Here is an 18,937-nt window from a genome sequence, read left to right on the forward strand (position 1 = left end):
AAGCGTCTCTTGATGTGCTTGGTTCTCTTGTGAAATCTGGATTCCTTTGCCAAGGCAATTGCACCAGTATTGTCACAAAAGATTTTCATTGGACCCGATGCACTAGGTATTACACCTAGATTGGATATGAACTCCTTCATCCAGACTCCTTCATTTGCTGCTTCCAAAGCAGCTATGTACTCCGCTTCACACGTAGATCCTGCCACGACACTCTGTTTAGAACTGCACCGACTGACAGCTCCACCATTCAATATAAATACGTATCCGGTTTGTGACTTAGAGTCATCCGGATCAGTGTCAAAACTTGCATCGACGTAACCATTTACGACGAGCTCTTCGTCACCTCCATAAACGAGAAACATATCCTTAGTCCTTTTCAGGTATTTCAGGATGTTCTTGACCGTTTTCCAGTGATCCACTCCTGGATTACTTTGGTACCTCCCTGCTAAACTAATAGCAAGGCACACATCAGGTCTGGTACATAACATTGCATACATGATAGAACCTATGGCTGAGGCATAGGGAATGCCTTTCATTTTCTCTTTATCTTCTGTAGTAGTCGGGCATTGAGTGTGACTCAACTTCACACCTTGTAACACATGCAAGAACACTTTCTTTGACTGATCCATTTTGAACTTCTTCAAAACTTTATCAAGGTATGTGCTTTATGAAAGTCCAATTAAGTGTCTTGATCTATCTCTATAGATCTTGATGCCCAATATATAAGCAGCTTCACCGAGGTCTTTCATTGAAAAATTCTTATTCAAGTATCCTTTTATGCTATTCAGAAATTCAGTATCATTACCGATCAACAATATGTCATCCACATATAATATCAGAAATGCTACAGAGCTCCCACTCACTTTCTTGTAAATACAGGCTTCTCCAAAAGTCCGTATGAAACCATATGCTTTGATCACACTATCAAAGCGTATATTCCAACTCCGAGAGGCTTGCACCAGTCCATAAATGGATCGCTTGAACTTGCACACTTTCTGAGCACCTTTTGGATCGACAAAACCTTTTGGTTGCATCATATACAACTCTTCTTTAAGATATCCATTAAGGAATGCAGTTTTGACATCAATTTGCCAAATTTCATAATCATAAAATGCGGCAATTGCTAACATGATTCGGACAGACTTAAGCATAGCTACGGGTGAGAAAGTCTTATCGTAGTCAACTCCTTGAACTTGTCGAAAACCTTTTGCAACAAGTCAAGCTTTGTAGACAGTTACATTACCGTCAGCGTCAGTCTTCTTCTTGAAGATCCATTTATTCTCTATGGCTTGCCGATCATCGGGCAAGTCAAGCAAAGTTCATACTTTGTTCTCATACATGGATCCCATCTCAGATTTCACGGCCTCAAGCCATTTCACGGAATCTGGGCTCATCATCGCTTCCTCATAGTTCGTAGGTTCGTCATGGTCAAGTAACATGACCTCCAGAACAGGATTACCATACCACTCTCGTGTGAATCTTACTCTGGTTGACCTACGAGGTTCGGTAGTAACTTGATCCGAAGTTTCATGATCATCATCATTAGCTTCCTCACTGATTGGTGTAGGAATCACTGGAACTGATTTCTGTGACGTACTACTTTCCAATTTGGGAGCAGGTACAATTACCTCATCAAGTTCTACTTTCCTCCCACTCACTTCTTTTGAGAGAAACTCCTTCTCTAGAAAGGATCCATTCTTATCAACGAATATCTTGCCTTCGGATCTGTGATAGAAGGTGTACCCAACAGTCTCCTTTGGGTATCCTATGATGACACATTTCTCTGATTTGGATTCGAGCTTATCAGGTTGAAGCTTTTTCACATAAGCATCGCAGCCCCAAACTTTAAGAAATGACAACTTGGGTTTCTTGCCAAACCACAGTTCATATGGTGTCGTTTCAACGGATTTAGATGGTGCCCCATATAATGTGAATGCAGCCATCTCTAAAGCATAACCCCAAAATGATAGCGGTAAATCAGTAAGAGGCATCATGGATTGCACCATATCTAATAAAGTACGATTACGATGTTCGGACACACCATTATGCTATGGTGTTCCAGGGGGTGTGAGTTGCGAAACTATTCCATATTGTTTCAAATGAAGACCAAACTCATAACTCAAATATTCACCTCCACGATCAGATCGTAGAAACTTTATTTACTTGTTACGATGATTTTCCACTTCACTCTGAAATTCCTTGAACTTTTAAAATGTTCCAGACTTATGTTTCATCAAGTAGATATACCCATATCTGCTCAAATCATCGGTGAAGGTCAGACAAAAATGATACCCGCCGCGAGCCTCAACACTCATCGGACCACATACATCAGTTTGTATTATTTCCAATAAGCCTGTTGCTCGCTCCATTGTTCCGGAGAACGGAGTATTAGTCATCTTGCCTATGAGGCATGGTTCGCAAGCATCAAGTGATTCATAATCAAGTGATTCCAAAAGTCCATCGGCATGGAGTTTCTTCATGTGATTTACACCAATATGACCTAAACGGCAGTGCCACAAATAAGTTGCACTATCATTATTAAACGTGTATCTTTCGGCTTCAATACTATGAATATGTGTATCACTACTATTCAGATTCAACAAAAATAGACCACTCATCAAGGGTGCATGACCATAAAAGATATTACTCATATAAATAGAACAACCATTATTCTCTGATTTAAATGAATAACTGTCTCGCATCAAACAAGATCCAGATATAATGTTCATGCTTAACGCTGGCACCAAATAACAATTATTCGGGTCTAAAACTAATCCTGGAGGTAGATGTAGAGGTAGCGTGCCGACTGCGATCACATCGAATTTGGAACCATTTCCCACGCGCATCGTCACCTCGTCTTTAGCCAATCTTCGTATAATCCGTAGCCCCTGTTTCAAGTTGCAAATATTAGCAACAGAACCAGTATCAAATACCCAGGCGCTACTACGAGCATTAGTAAGGTACACATCAGTAACATGTATATCAAATATACCTTTCACTTTGCTATCCTTCTTATCCGCCAAATACTTGGGGCAGTTCCGCTTCCAGGACTAGTCCCTTTGCAGTAGAAGCACTCAGTCTCAAGCTTAGGTCCAGACTTGGGCTTCTTCACTTGAGAAGCAACTTTATTGCCGTTCTTCTTGAAGTTCCCCTTCTTCCCTTTGCCCTTCTTCTTGAAACTAGTGGTCTTGTTAACCATCAACACTTGATGCTCCTTCTTGATTTCTATCTCCGCAGCCTTTAGTATCGCGAAGAGCTCGGGAATTGTCTTATCCATCCCTTGCATATTATAGTTCAGCACGAAGCTTTTGTAGCTTGGTGGCAATAATTTAAGAACTCTGTCAATGACACTATCATCAGGAAGATTAACTCCCAGTTGAGTTAAGTGGTTGTGGTACCCAAACATTCTGAGTATGTGTTCACAGACAGAACTATTCTCCTCCATCTTGCAGCTATAGAACTTATTGGAGACTTCATATCTCTCAATCCGGGCATTTGCTTGAAATATTAACTTCAACTCCTGGAACATCTCATATGCTCCATGACGTTTAAAACGTCGTTGAAGTCCCGATTCTAAGCCGTAAAGCATGGCACAGTGAACTATCGAGTAGTAATCAGCTTTGCTCTGCCAGACATTCATAACGTCCGGAGTTGCTCCTGCGGCGGGTCTTGCACCTAGCGGTGCTTCTAGGATGTAATTCTTCTGTGCAGCAATGAGGATAATCCTCAAGTTACAGACCCAGTCCGTGTAGTTGCTACCATCATCTTTCAACTTAGCTTTCTCTAGGAACGCATTAAAATTCAACGGAACGGTAGAATGGGACATTGATCTACAACAACATAGACATGCAAAATACTATCAGGTACTAAGTTCATGATAAATTAAAGTTCAATTAATCATATTACTTAAGAACTCCCACTTAGATAGACATCCCTCTAGTCATCTAAATGATCACGTGATCCATATCAACTAAACCATGTCCGATCATCACATGAGATGGAGTAGCTTTCAATGGTGAACATCACTATGTTGATCATATCTACTATATGATTCACGTTCGACCTTTCGGTCTCAGTGTTCCGAGGCCATATCTGCATATGGTAGGCTCGTCAAGTTTAACCCGAGTATTCTGCGTGTGCAAAACTAGCTTGCACCTGTTGTATGTGAACGTAGAGCTTATCACACCCGATCATCACATGGTGTCTCGGCACGACGAACTGTAGCAACACTGCATACTCAGGGAGAGCACTTGTACCTTGAAATTTAGTGAGGTATCATCTTATAATGCTACCGCCGTACTAAGCAAAATAAGATGCATAAAGGATAAACATCACATGCAATCAAAATTAGTGATATGATATGTCCATCATCATCTTGTGCCTTTGATCTCCACCTCCAAAGCACCATCATGATCACCATCGTCACCGGCTTGACACCTTGATCTCCATCGTAGCATCGTTGTCGTCTCGCCAACTATTGCTTCCACGACCATCGCTCCCGCTTAGTGATAAAGTAAAGCAATTACATGGCGATTGCATTTCATACAATAAAGCGACAACCATATGGCTCCTGCAAGTTGCCGATAACTGTGTTACAAAACATGATCATCTCATGCAACAACTTATATAATCACGTCTTGACCATATCACATTACAACATGCCCTGCAAAAACAAGTTAGACGTCGTCTACTTTGTTGTTGCAAGTTTTACGTGGCTGCTACGGGCTTAGCAAGAACCGTTCTTACCTACGCATCAAAACCACAATGATTTTTCATCAAGTTTGCTGTTTTAACCTTCAACAAGGACCAGGTGTAGTCACACTCGATTCAACTAAAGTTGGAGAAACAGACACCCACTAGCCACCGGTACGCGAAGCACGACGGTAGAACCAGTGTAAGGGCATATTTATCCCTAAGATATTTTGGTGATTGATGATAATGCTTTTGCGGACTTATCGTGTGCATTGAGTTTTTTCAGAGATTTATCCTTTGGCACGAGACGATTCCCTCCCCTCGGAGTTTGAAGCGAAGACGGTGTAGTACTTTCGAATTAGTTTGGTGGACTAGTTTCGTAGGGATCACCGTACTATCAAGAGGAGGTCCGCTTTGGAAAGGCTAGGGTGGAATCATCACGTACACTTCCTTTGCACACCCTCCGAGCCTTTCCGCTTCGTTGATGAGCTCGTTCCCCTCTCTCAGTGTGCCCTCTCTGGTCCCAGCGGTAGTACCGCGGGCCAGAGCGGTAGTACCGCTTGGGTGCTACAAGCGGCAGTACCGCTCCACAGCGGTAGTACCGCTGTAGCCCCCAGCCGTAGTACCGCTGCCGCTTCATGCTAGTACCGCCTCGATTCGTGGGGCTTTTTCCATGTCGGGTTTTACGGTACTTGTCGCGGCAGTGGGGGGTAGTACCGCTCGTGTGCAGTAGTACCACCCTGACCACCGCGGTAGTACCGCTCTGGGCCCAGCGGTAGTACCGCGGGAGGGAACGGTAGTACCACTGGCTTAGCGGTAGTACCGCTGGCCAAGCAGTAGTACCGCTCTCTGCAGGGCTGAAGTGGGGGGTAACGGTTGGATTGCTTCCCCCACTATAAAAGGGGGTCTTCTTCCCCAAAGTTGACTCACCTCTTCCCCCAAAAGCTCCATTGTTGCTCCAAGCTCCATTTTCGCCCGATCTCTCTCCCTAGCCAATCAAACTTGTTGATTTGCTCGGGATTGGTCGAGAAGGCCCCGATCTACACTTCCACCAAGAAAATTTGATTCCCCCCACTTATCCCTAGCGGATCTTGTTACTCTTGGGTGTTTGAGCACCCTAGACGGTTGAGGTCACCGCGGAGCCATAGTCCATTGTGGTGAAGCTTTGTGGTGTCGTTGGGAGCCTCCAATTAAGTTGTGGAGATTGCCCCAACCTTGTTTGTAAAGGTCCGGTCGCCGCCTTCAAGGGCACCAATAGTGGAATCACGGCATCTCGCATTGTGTGAGGGCGTGAGGAGAATACGGTGGCCCTAGTGGCTTCTTGGGGAGCATTGTTCCTCCACACCGCTCCAACGGAGACGTACTTCCCCTCAAAAGGAAGGAACTTCGGTAACACATCCTCGTCTTCACCGGCTCCACTCTTGGTTATCTCGTCCCTTTACTTTCGCAAGTTTACTCGTGTTATATCTCTTATTTGTTTGCGTGCTTGTTGTCATTGCATCATATAGGTTGCTCACTTAGTTGCATATCTAGACAACCTATTTTGATGCAAAGTTTAATTTGGTAAAGAAAAGCTAAAAATTGTTAGTTGCCTATTCACCCCCCCTCTAGTCAACTATATCGATCCTTTCAATTGGTATCAGAGCCAGGTTTCTTTTTTAAGGACTTTACCGTCCGAAGAGTATGGTTGACGTCGTAGACGGTGTGGAGGAGCACTCCGGTGTGAATCCGGTCTCGTCTACGGGAGATGGGGGAACCGCGGTCTCTCGTGAGGAATTAAATGTGGCGTTGGACACATTGAAAACCTCCATGACTACCGAGGTCGAAAGCATGTTTAATAAATACTTAGAAGGGCTTAAGCTTTCCACCGCACCGTTGAAAGTGGGTGATTCCGCCAACAAGGTGACAGATGCTACCTCCGACAAAGGGGAAGCTACTAGCGAGAAAGCTCCTTCTTCTAGTGGTAAAAAGGGCACCGGCATCTTTGCCCATGTGGAACCTCCACCTGTCTATGGTGGTCCGCTCCCTTCCACTCATTTAAATCATGCCGGCCCGGCTCCTAAGATTGAGAAGAATGTAGATTTTGATTCTTGGGTCTATCGTTTTAAGCGTCGTTTAAATCATGTGAACACTAACCTTTGGAGAATCATTGAAGAAGGTTTCTATCCGCATGACCGAAGTAACTTCACTCCTAGAGAAGTTGTGGATCATCAATTCAATGAGAATGCTCTCTTCATCATCCAAGAAGCAATCCCACCCGAAGATCTTCCTCATCTCCGGCCTTACACCGTGGCCAAAGATGCTTGGCTCCAAGTTGTTTCCCTCTATCGGGGAAGCGCAAGCATTCAACGCTCCAACTATGAAGTAGTGCAAGATGAAGCCGACGAGTTTGCAATGAAAGAAGATGAAGAACCTCGTGAGCTTTTTCGGAGAGTAACCAAACTCGCGGTCTCTCTCCGAGATCATGGAAGTAAGGACACAGATGACAATTGGATCAAGCGCAAATTCCTCAAGGCAATGATGCCCTACCACAAAGCCATGTCCTTCGTAATTCGTCAAAGGCCGGACTTTCACACCTTGTCCTCAAGTGAAGTGTTGGATGAGTTTGTTGCTATGAGCATCTTGGACAAGACCGCCGACAATGCGGTTCTTCGCTCTCAAAGAGTAAAGAAGCCCAACCTTGCTCTAAAGGCCAAGGTTAGTATGGAGGAAGAGGATGAAGAGGAAGAAGAGGAGGGCAACCTCGAAGATACGAAGTATGCCTATCATGAACACATGGCTCTTGCTTCAAGGCAATTTTGGAGCAAGAAGAACACAAGGCCAAACTTCAACAAGAGCAATTCAAGTGGCGCAAAGGGCAAGCAACTAGTGAGGACTTGCTTCAATTGTGGCAATGTGAGCCACTTTGTTGCGGAGTGCCCTTACGAGAAGAGGGAAGACAATGGTGGCAAGCTCATTAGAAAGGACAAGGCCAAGTCGTTCCCCAACAAGAGCAACTTCACCAAGAAGTCTCCTCCCAAGGCATTGGTGGTACAAGAAGAGTACAATGAGGATGATGACGATGATGAAGATGGTGATTCGGTTGCCATGGCCTCCATTGCCATTGCGAAGACTCCATGGATGTCTCTCTTCGACTCACCCAATGAGAACATCACCGCCAAGTGTCTCATGGCTAAAGCGACCAACAAGGTAACCCCCAACATCAAAACTACCATCATTAATCATCCTTCTTCGATGGATAGCATTGATGAACATGAGGGGACAAGTGTGGAGGAAAATGAGTTTGAGACCTTTATGGGTAAGCTCAAGGGTAAATCCAAGAAGCACTTCGTTGCTCTCTTGGAACAACTTGGTGAAGCCAATGACATGATCGAGGCTCACGAAGATACCATCTCTAAGATGGAGGGGCATAGTCGTGACTATGCCGATGAGATTTCGGATCTTTCCAATGCTCTTGATGAAGAGCGTGGTCTTCGTTTGGCTCTTGAGGAGTCATACAACGATGATCATGCTAAGTTAAAGAAAGATCTTGATCATGCTGTTGTTGTGTCTCGTGTGCTAAACTCCGAGAAGGCAAAACTTGGGGTTGATCTTGCTAGACTTAAAGAGGAGTTTGACATTCTCGACAAGGCTCACAAAGTCTTGAAGGGTGTTCATGCTAGCCTCAAGGAGTCTCATGATCAACTCCAAGTAAAGCTAACTAAGGAGAAAGCCACCTTTCCTCATATGGTGTTAATTGATAATGCAAATGCTACTAACCCTTGTTGTGAGCATGTGCACCTTGCTGAGGAGAATGCTAAGTTGAAGGAGCAGCTTGATAAAGGCCTTGTGTCATGCATACAAGGTGAGAAGAACCTCAACGACCTTTTGAGAAACCAAAAGGAAGTTGTGGCCGAGGAGGGAATTGGGTTCGCACCCAAGCCCAAGAACAAGAAGAAGAATGACAAGACCAAACGACCTCCTCCTCTCAAGCAAACTTTTGTGAAGGAGGGAGAGGGTGCTTCCAAGGAGAAGAAGAACAATGCGAAGGGTGACGGTGTCAAGAAGGGCAATACCACCCCATCCAGCAAAGCCGGCGACTTTAATCCTTCTTATGTGTTATGCCGTGCTAGTGATGGGCATGTTTATGCCAAATTTGTTGGTTCTCCTCATGAGTATATTGAATGGTCCATTTGGGTTCCTAAGACCCTTGTTACTAACATCAAAGGACCCACTACAAAATGGGTACCAAAAACCAAGCATTGATCTCTTGTAGGTGTTTGCTTCCGGTGGGGGATCATGGTTGCTCGATAGTGGAGCTACAAATCATATGATCGGAAGCAAGGACTTGGTGGTGGACGTGCACAAGATTCCATCTATGCCCACCAATGTCGAGTGGGGTGATGCCTCGTCTTCTAAGGTATTGGGACTCGGCAAAGTTGTCATTTCTCATGATCTCACGATCGAGAAGGTCATGCTAGTTGAGTCCCTTGAATACAATTTACTTTTCGTTCGTCAACTTGCTATCATGGGCTTTGCCACTTTCTTTGATATTGATACCGTGCCCTCTTGTGGAGCAAGACTCTTAAAGTAGCCTTTGTTGGGCATGTCGAGAACGGTCTCTATGTGATTAACTTTTCGGAGCGACCCACTAAGACCGCGACATGCCTAATGGCTAAAATTGACGTGGGATGGCTTTGCCATCGCTGTTTAGCCCATGTCAATATGAGATCTTTGCAAAGTCTTCTCAAGGGGGACCATGTCCGTGGACTAACGAACGTTAGTTTTGCTAAAGATCGTGCTTGCAGTGCTTGTATCGAAGGAAAGCTTCATGAGAAGACTCACCCTCCCACGACTCTCATTTACTCGAAGAGGCCTTTGGAGCTCCTTCATTTGGATCTCTTTGGGCCTCCATCCTTTGATAGTCTTGGGGGTAGAAAGTATTGCTTGGTAATTGTGGATGACTATTCAAGATACACTTGGGTGTATTTCTTCAAGAGGAAGAGTGAGACCCAACAAACCGTCATTGACTTTGCAAATGAAGCCCACGTCAATACAATGCAAAGATCTTGACAATAAGAAGTGACAACGGCACCGAGTTCAAGAACTACACCTTGGATGAGTTTCTTAGTGATGAGGGGATCAAGCATCAATATTCCGCACCTTACAGCCCTCAACAAAACGGTGTTGCGGAGAGGAAGAACCAGACGTTGATGGATGCCGCAAGGACCATGATGGCGGAGTTCAAGTCTCCATACAACTTTTGGGCCGAAGCCATCAACACCGCGTGTCATGCATCCAATCAGCTCTACCTCCGCAAGGGCTTGAACAAGACTCCATATGAGATACTCACCGGTAACAAGCCCAACCTCAAGTAATTTCGGGTGTTTGGGTGTAAGTGTTTCATTCTCAAGAAAGGTGTTCGATTGTCTAAATTTGAGGCTAGAGCATATGAGGGCATATTTGTTGGTTATGCTACAAACTCCATGCTTACCGTGTCCTCAATAAATTCACGGGACTTATTGAGGAGACGTGTAACATGGAGTTTGATGAGAATAACGGCTCCCAAGTGGAGCAAAGTGGCACTTGTGATGTAGGTGATGAAATTCCTCCTCAAGCCATAAGAAGAATGGGTGTTGGTTTTATCCTACCCATTGAGGAACCCCTTGTGGCCGAAGGAGAAGGACAATGCTCCACTCAAGTGGAGCCATCACCAACCCAAGGCCCACACGCTTCCGAAGAACAAAGTGAAGGCCCTCAACCTCATGAACAAGACCAAGGGCAAAATCATGATCAAGACGGTGGAGACACACCAAGTGATGACCAAGGTCAAGTTCTCTCCTCCGAGCAAGTTCAAGATCAAGAACAAGCTCAAGACGGCGCTCAAGATGACCAAGTGACCGCTCCTCAACTCACCTCCGAGGAGGAATTGGAGCGTCGTGCCGCCAAGATTGCTTCCAAGCTCTCCACCAAGGGTCATCTCATGAATAATGTACTTGGAAGCATTCAAAAGGGGGTAAGCACTCGTAGACAATTGGCAAACTATTGTGAACATCACGCGTTTGTCTCTTGTGTGGAACCCCAAAAGGTATATGAAGCTCTCGAAGATCCGGATTGGCTCAATGCCATGCATGAAGAACTCAACAACTTCGAGTACAACAAGGTGTGGAGATTAGTGCCAAGGCCAACGGGGAACCACAATGTCATTGGAACAAAGTGGATATTCAAGAACAAGCAAGATGCTCATGGGACCATCATCCGCAACAAGGCACGATTGGTGGCACAAGGCTACTCCCAAGTCGAGGGTATCGACTACGGTGAAACCTTTGCTCCCGTTGCTCGCCTTGAATCTATTCGTTTGTTGATTGCTTATGCTTCTCATCACAACTTTAAGTTGCAACAAATGGATGTGAAGAGTGCTTTTCTTAATGGACCTATTAATGAGTTGGTGTATGTCAAGCAACCCCCCGGGTTCGAGGATCCCTACTTTCCCGATCATGTGTATCAACTCGATAAGGCACTCTATGGCCTTAAACAAGCCCCACGTGCGTGGTATGACCACCTTACCGAGTTGTTACAAGATCGTGGGTTTGAAGTTGGGCTAATCGACCCCACTCTTTTTACTAAGAAGGTCAAAGGGGAGTTGTTTGTGTGCCAACTATATGTTGATGACATTATCTTTGGTTCCCCTAACAAAGCTTTCAATGAGGAATTTGCCGCACTCATGACCTCAAAGTTCAAGATGTCTTCCATGGGAGAGTTGAAGTTCTTTCTCGGTTTCGAAGTAAATCAAAGAAGAGAAGGAACCTTCATCAACCAAGCCAAATACACTCAAGACATGGTCAAGAGATTCAAGCTAAATGATGTCAAGCCGGCGTCCACTCCAATGCCCACCAAGTGCCAACTTGACATCGATCCCAATGGTAAAGCGGTGGATCAAAAGGTATATCGCTCCATGACTGGTTCATTACTTTACCTTTGTGCATCTAGACCGGATATCATGTCGAGTGTGGGAATTTGTGCACGTTTTCAAGCCGCACCTAAGGAAAGCCACTTTGTGGCGGTCAAGCGGCTCATACCCCAAACTTTGGCTTATGGTACCCAAGAGGAGCAAACTTCAAGCTTGTAGGGTATTCGGACTCCGATTGGGTGGGAGACAAAGTGGATAGGAAGTCCACTTCCGGAGGTTGCCAATTCCTTGGTTGCTCTTTGGTAAGTTGGTCTTCTAAAAAGCAAAGTTGTGTTTCTCTCTCGTCCACCGAAGTGGAGTATGTGGCGGCCGGGAGTTGTTGTGCACAACTCTTATGGATGAGGCAAACTTTAAAGGATTACGATGTCATTTGTGACAAAGTGCCTCTTTGGTGTGACAATGAAAGTGCCATCAAGATTTCTCTCAACCCGGTGCAACACTTCAAGACGAAGCATATTGAGATTCGGTATCACTTCACCCGGGATCATATTAGGCGAGGGGTGATCGAGCTCAACTATGTCAACACTCATGATAACCTTGCAGATATTTTCACGAAGCCATTGGATGAAGCAAGATTTCGCGAGTTAAGGCATGAGCTAAATATCATTGATTCGAGCAATGTTGCTTGAGCACTTGCACTCCCCACCATACTCGACTTGTTATCTTGTTTAGGTGTAGGCATGGACATAGGGGGAGTGTTGTTCTCTTAATGAACTCTCCCTCCCCTTATTATGCATAAATTGATCAACTCTTTCACATTAGCCATTTTTGATGATACTTGTGCTTCAAAGACGAGTTTTGGTCATGGGTCCAAGGATAATTCTTCGCGGTGCCATACCAATTGACTCAAACATAGGTGGCCTCGGCCACCGCCCTCTCTTGTAGAGGTGTGTGGTTCTTGTCCTTGTGCTGTTGCTTTTGTTGGTGTGTGTTTTGCTCTCTTTTCTTGCCGTTTGTTTCTCTCTTCTTTTGAGCTAAGCCTCTGTGTCTAGACTTTGGAGTATTGGCTGGGCGGTACTACCGCTGGTGGTGCGCGGTACTACCGCTTATGTTGACAAGCGGTACTACCGCCCACCCGAGCGGTACTACCGCTTATGTTGACAAGCGGTACTACCGCCCACCCGAGCGGTACTACCGCTGGGGGGCGGGATCAGGGGGTTATGTTGGGGCAGGGGGAGGTTTCTCCTCCCCCATACCCATTCGCACCACCCCTTCGTCCCTCTCCCTCTCTCCAGCGACTCCTCGCCGCGGGAGGGCTCCGGCGGGCCGCCGTCTCCGGGCCATCTCTCTCCATTCCCTTTGGTGGAGTCGATCCCCACCTCGTCCTCTTGCCATGGATGCCGGTATTGACCTCGTTCTTTCTCTCTTTTTGTCTAGTTCTTAGATCTAGTGTTTTTGGGGCAATAGTGGTTGCATCTCTAGATTTTTGGCTAAATCTCGGCTTGAGTTGTTTGGAGAAGGCGTCTAGACTATGTGGATTAAGTTTTGGTAGGATTGTTTTTGACTTTGGCAATCCGGTAGTGCCGGATCTGACCACCATAGTAGGAACCGCCGGTTCCCCGTCTTGCGCGGTACTACCGCTTGGGCGGTACTACCGCTCCCACTGGGGCGGTACTACCGCTTGGGCGGTACTGCCGCCTATGGCCAGCGGTACTACCGCTGTCTGGCGGATTCCATCATTCCCAACCTTTGTTTGATCCATGTTGTTTTGTTTGGAGGCTTACGCTTTCTTCTTCCGTGTTGGTTTTCTGTTCGTGTGTTTGGTTCCAGGTGATGAACATCCTGAGCAGCAAGTCCGCCGTGTCAACCCCGGACGTTCAACGTCAAAGCGGTATCGCACATCTGAGTCTGCTGGTGGTTCCTCCAATGCTCCACCGCCGCCAGTGGGTGCTTCCTCAAGTGCTAATCCTCAACATCAGAAGAAACTTGCCAACAGGCCGAAGCCAAGGGCCAAGACTGTGACTGAGATGTCTGCAAAGGAGTTCTGGGCAAAGCGTCGCTGCAACCCCTATGCGGAAGACCAAGAACCCAGTTTGGTCAACTGGCCGTTCTGGAACCGCTTTCATTTTGCCATCTACTTTGATGTGATCAAGGCCAAGAAGAATCTCTTTGTTAATGTTCGCTCCATCGACACAGATGCCATGGAGAAGGATCCCGAATACTTTGGTGAAGCTCTTCAGATGTGTACTCAGCTCAACATTCTCAGAATCATGCAGTTCAACAAGGACTTTGATGCAGAGTTGGTGGCTCAGTTCTTTGCTACTGTCCATCTTGGAACTGGTGAAGAAAGGTCTCTGACCTGGATGACAAATGGCAAGTTACTGTCTGTCAAGTGGAAGGCCTTCATGGAGTTACTTCATGTGGAAGATGGCGGGCTTGAGATGCCTGTTGGCTTTCGCCCTCACCACTACGTCAACTCCACTCACAAGCAAGCCCTCTGGCCCTACTGCACAGTGAAGGTTCACCCTGTGACTAAGAAGGAGACCTATGAGTTGTCCGCCTACCTGGACATCCTTCATCGTATCTTTCGAGAGACCCTCTTTCCTCGCATCGGGAATCTGGATATGGTTCACTCCTATCTCGTGGATATGCTTCTCTTCTGCCAGCGTGAGAAGGAAGCAAACACTGGCGAGTCCCTGGACATCTCTCATGTTATGTGGTCTGAACTTCTCACTGCCATTTCTGAGCGCAAGTGCCCGATCTATGGTCCATTCATCATGTTGCTCATTGAGAAGGCCTGGCGACGTTCCTTTCCCGCGGAGCAGCTGGAAACTGGAGAGTTGGTTTCTCATGAGATCAAGCGTCTGAGGAAGAAGGATAACTGGGGCACCTCCGTTCCTACATCTGGGGTTCCGTCTTCTGCTGCTACCATGGAGACCGAGGGCGAGGATGAGGCCGATGATGATGATCAGGATTATGTGCCTTCTGGGACAGAGCCTTCTGCGGCAGAGCCCTCTTGGGCAAAGAAGCTCAAACACAAGATGAAGAAGCTATTCTACATGGAGTCTCACGGTCAGTACATGACTCATGTGGCTGAGAAGAAGGCAAGGGGACGTCACAAGGAGCTTATGCGTCAGTTGGGTGCGACAGTCACCAGCGGCTCTGAGGGTCAGATCACTGAGGAGGAGGAGTGGATCCAGCAGCACTGTCCGTGGACCGATTCAGATGCCGAGCAGTTTCCAGCCGAGGATGGTGGTGCAGATGATCACGCAGAGTCCTGATGTTCGAGATCCTCAGCATGCTCTCACCTGGAGCCGTAGGTTAGCTCTTTGCCCCTTTTGGTGTCTCGATGCCAAAGGGGGAGAGAGTTTAGGGATTTGCGTCATTGTGTTGCGAGTGTGTCTTTGTCTTTGTGCGTTCGTTGTGTTTGCTACCTTGTGCTTTGTTTGGTTTTGTGTTCCGTGAGACCTAAGTTCCAGTCATATGGTGTGAGACATATGCTATCTTATCCTTATCATATCTTTATCTATGTCTCTAGTCTTTTGGTATCTCATGAGTTGCATGCTTATTATGTTATATATCCTGCTCTCTTGAATCACACTTAGGTTGTTGGTCTCTAAAATATAGGGGGAGTGTTGATCCTAGTATGTGTGTCGTGCAGTCCAAAGCACTTATCTTGATGGCACACATCTAGGGGGAGCCCGTCTATATTTTAGAGACTTGGGGGTTTGCTTATGTCCTTTGTCTTTTCCCGTTTGTGCAAATCCCGTATTGTCATCAATCCACCAAAAAGGGGGAGATTGTAAGGGCATATTTATCCCTAAGATATTTTGGTGATTGATGACAATGCTTTTGCAGACTAATCGTGTGCATTGAGTTTTTTCAGAGATTCATCCTTTGGCACGAGATGATTCCCTCCCCTCGGAGTTTGAAGCGAAGACGGTGTAGTACTTTCGAATTAGTTTGGTGGACTAGTTTTGTAGGGATCACCGTACTATCAAGAGGAGGTCCACTTTGGAAAGGCTAGGGTGGAATCATCACGTACACTTCCTTTGCACACCCTCCGAGCCTTTCCGCTTCGTTGATGAGCTCGTTCCCCTCTCTCAGTGTGCCCTCTCTGGTCCCAGCAGTAGTACTGCGGGCCGGAGCGGTAGTACCGCTTGGGTGCTACAAGCGGCAGTACCGCTCCACAGCGGTAGTACCGCTGTAGCCCCCAGTCGTAGTACCGCTGCGGCTTCGTGCTAGTACCGCCTCGATTCAAGGGGTCTTTTTCCGTGTCGGGTTTTACGGTACTTGCCGCGGCAGTGGGGGGGTAGTACCGCTCGTGTGCGGTAGTACCACCCTGACCACCGCGGTAGTACCGCTCTGGGCCTAGCGGCAGTACCGCGGGAGGGAACGGTAGTACCGCTGGCTTAGCGGTAGTACCGCTGGCCAAGTGGTAGTACCGCTGGCCAAGCGGTAGTACCGCTCTCTGCGGGGCTGAAGTGGGGGGTAACGGTTGGATTGCTTCCCCCACTATAAAAGGGGGTCTTCTTCCCCAAAGTTGACTCACCTCTTCCCCCAAAAGCTCCATTGTTGCTCCAAGCTCCATTTTCGCCCGATCTCTCTCCCTAGCCAATCAAACTTGTTGATTTGCTCGGGATTGGTTGAGAAGGCCCCGATCTACACTTCCACCAAGAGAAATTTGATTCCCCCCACTTATCCCTAGCAGATATTGTTACTCTTGGGTTTTTAGCACCCTAGACGGTTGAGGTCACCGCGGAGCCATAGTCCATTGTGGTGAAGCTTTGCGGTGTCGTTGGGAGCCTCCAATTAAGTTGTGGAGATTGCCCCAACCTTGTTTGTAAAGGTCCGGTCGCCGCCTTCAAGGGCACCAATAGTGGAATCACGGCATCTCGCATTGTGTGAGGGCGTGAGGAGAATACGGTGGCCCTAGTGGCTTCTTGGGGAGCATTGTGCCTCCACACCGCTCCAACGGAGACGTACTTCCCCTCAAAAGGAAGGAACTTCGGTAACACATCCTCGTCTTCACTGGCTCCACTCTTGGTTATCTCGTCCCTTTACTTTTGCAAGTTTACTCGTGTTATATCCCTTTTTTGCGTGCTTGTTGTCATTGCATCATATAGTTTGCTCACTTAGTTGCATATCTAGACAACCTATTTTGATGCAAAGTTTAATTTGGTAAAGAAAAGCTAAAAATTGTTAGTTGCCTATTCACCCCCCCTCTAGTCAACTATATCGATCCTTTCAACCAGTCTCATGAACGCGGTCATGTAATGTCGGTCTGGGCCGCTTCATCCAACAATACCGCCAAATCAAAGTATGACATGCTGGTAAGCAGTATGACTATTATCGCCCACAACTCTTTGTGTTCTACTCGTGCATATAACATCTACGCATAGACCTGGCTCGGATGCCACTGTTGGGGAACATAGTATTTCAAAATTTTCCTACGATCACGCAAGATCCATCTAGGAGATGCATAGCAATGAGCGGGGAGAGTGTGTCCACGTACCCTCGTAGACCGAAAGCGGAAGCGTTAAGTAACGCGGTTGATGTAGTCGAACGTCTTCGTGATCCAACTGATCAAGTACCAAATGCACGGCACGTCTGCGATCTGCACACGTTCATCTCGGTGACGTCCCTTGAACTTCTAGATCCAGCTGAGGTCGAGGGAGAGTTTCGTCAGCACGACGGCGTGTTGACAGTGATGATGAAGTTACCGACGCAGGGCTTCGCCTAAGCACTACGCCAATATGACCGAGGTGGTAATATGTGGAGGGGGGCACCGCACACGGCTAAGAATCAACTTGTGTCTCTATGGGGTGCCCCCCTCCCCCGTATATAAAGGAGGGGAGGAGGGGCCGGCCGGCCTCATGCACTACAAAAAAAGACACTTCCGTGATGATACGTGTTTGTCACAGTTGGTCACGTTTTCAGTCATGCATGTACATCCATGAAAATTTTATGACAGAATCAAGATAGTCATACCTGTGTTGTCGTAGAAGTGTTCCATGACATTACCAAAATTATCATCACGGAAGTGTCCACTTCCATGACGATAAATCGCGCGTCATAGAAGTGCTTTCGTCAAGGGTGACCAACACGTGGCATCCACCGTAACGGGATGCCGTTAAGCTATCGGGTTCGGTTTTGGATCCGATAACCCGCTAACAGCCACGACCAATGATGATTTTCCACATGTAAAATTCTCATTGGCTGACGGAACCACGTGTCAGCTCCGCGTTGGCACATCCAATGGGCGAGATGCGCCTATGATACGTTGACACGTGGACCGGCCCAAAAGTGGCCCATAAAGATTAAATGGGCAGGCCCAACTAAAGTCCCACAAGATTTAGCGGGCCATAATGGGCCAGCCCAGCTAACGGCCCACAAGATTTTGCAGACCATAATGGGTCGGCCCAGCTAAAGGCCCAACATTCTCTGTTAAGGCCCGTGCGGCTAGTGTCAAATCGGCCCGTCAACGACCCGTCCTAAACTTGTCATCATCGCGGCCCATGGTCACTTCTGGCCCATTAACAGTCCGCTAAGAATTTGGGCCGAATTACGGCCCAGTGTGTTTCCGGCCTGTTAAAGGTCCTGCTTCATTTGGGCCCATTTATAGGCCATTGAAACTTTCGGCCCATAAACAACCGTGAAGGATATGGGTCATATTCGGCCATGTCTGACATTCGTCCTGTTAGAGGCCCACTACAGATTTGGGCCACTTTCAGCCTGTTGTGACTTTCGGCCTGTTAACGTCATACGAAATCCATGGGCCATATGTGGCCCAACGCCACATCGGGCCTACTAACGACCCATATAAAAATGACACTAATCAAGCCCGACGGAACTTCCAGCCTGTTAAAGGCCCGTGTAGTAGGTCGGCGCATTTACGGCTCATCTGGATCTCGGCCTGTGGACGATCCGCATTGTAAATGGGCCACCATTTTGGCCTGCTAAGACCAGTGGGTTATTTGGCACAATCAGGGCCCAATCTTACTTTCGGCCTATTAAAGGCCCATGTTTTTTGTAGGCTCGAGATATTTACACGTGTAAACAGCCTATCATTACTGAGGGCCCAAATTATGTTTAGGCCTGTTAAAGGCCCACTATGGGCACATGCCTACCAGAAAAATATGAAAGCTTATGCTGATTTAGGCCCAGATATATTTAGTGGGCTACATGCAAATTTCGGCCCAGAATCGTTTTTAGACCAATTGGAATAAGCCCGACGAATGTTGGCATGCTGGGCTCCTACGAAGCTTTTTTGACCGAATACATTACTAAGATAAACCTACACTATACAAAAATAGCGTTGTAATTACTGCAGCCTTTGGCAGCATCATAAATGTT

The 18,937-nt window shown here is 46.9% G+C and overlaps 1 pseudogene; it reads left to right on the forward strand.

Annotated features, from left to right (window-relative positions):
* LOC141042804 (uncharacterized) overlaps positions 1–18,937 on the forward strand; it is a 136,786-nt pseudogene that overhangs the window by 66,274 nt on the left and 51,575 nt on the right.

This window comes from Aegilops tauschii, chromosome 3, assembly GCF_002575655.3.
Source record: "Aegilops tauschii subsp. strangulata cultivar AL8/78 chromosome 3, Aet v6.0, whole genome shotgun sequence".
Lineage (NCBI taxonomy): Eukaryota > Viridiplantae > Streptophyta > Magnoliopsida > Poales > Poaceae > Aegilops > Aegilops tauschii.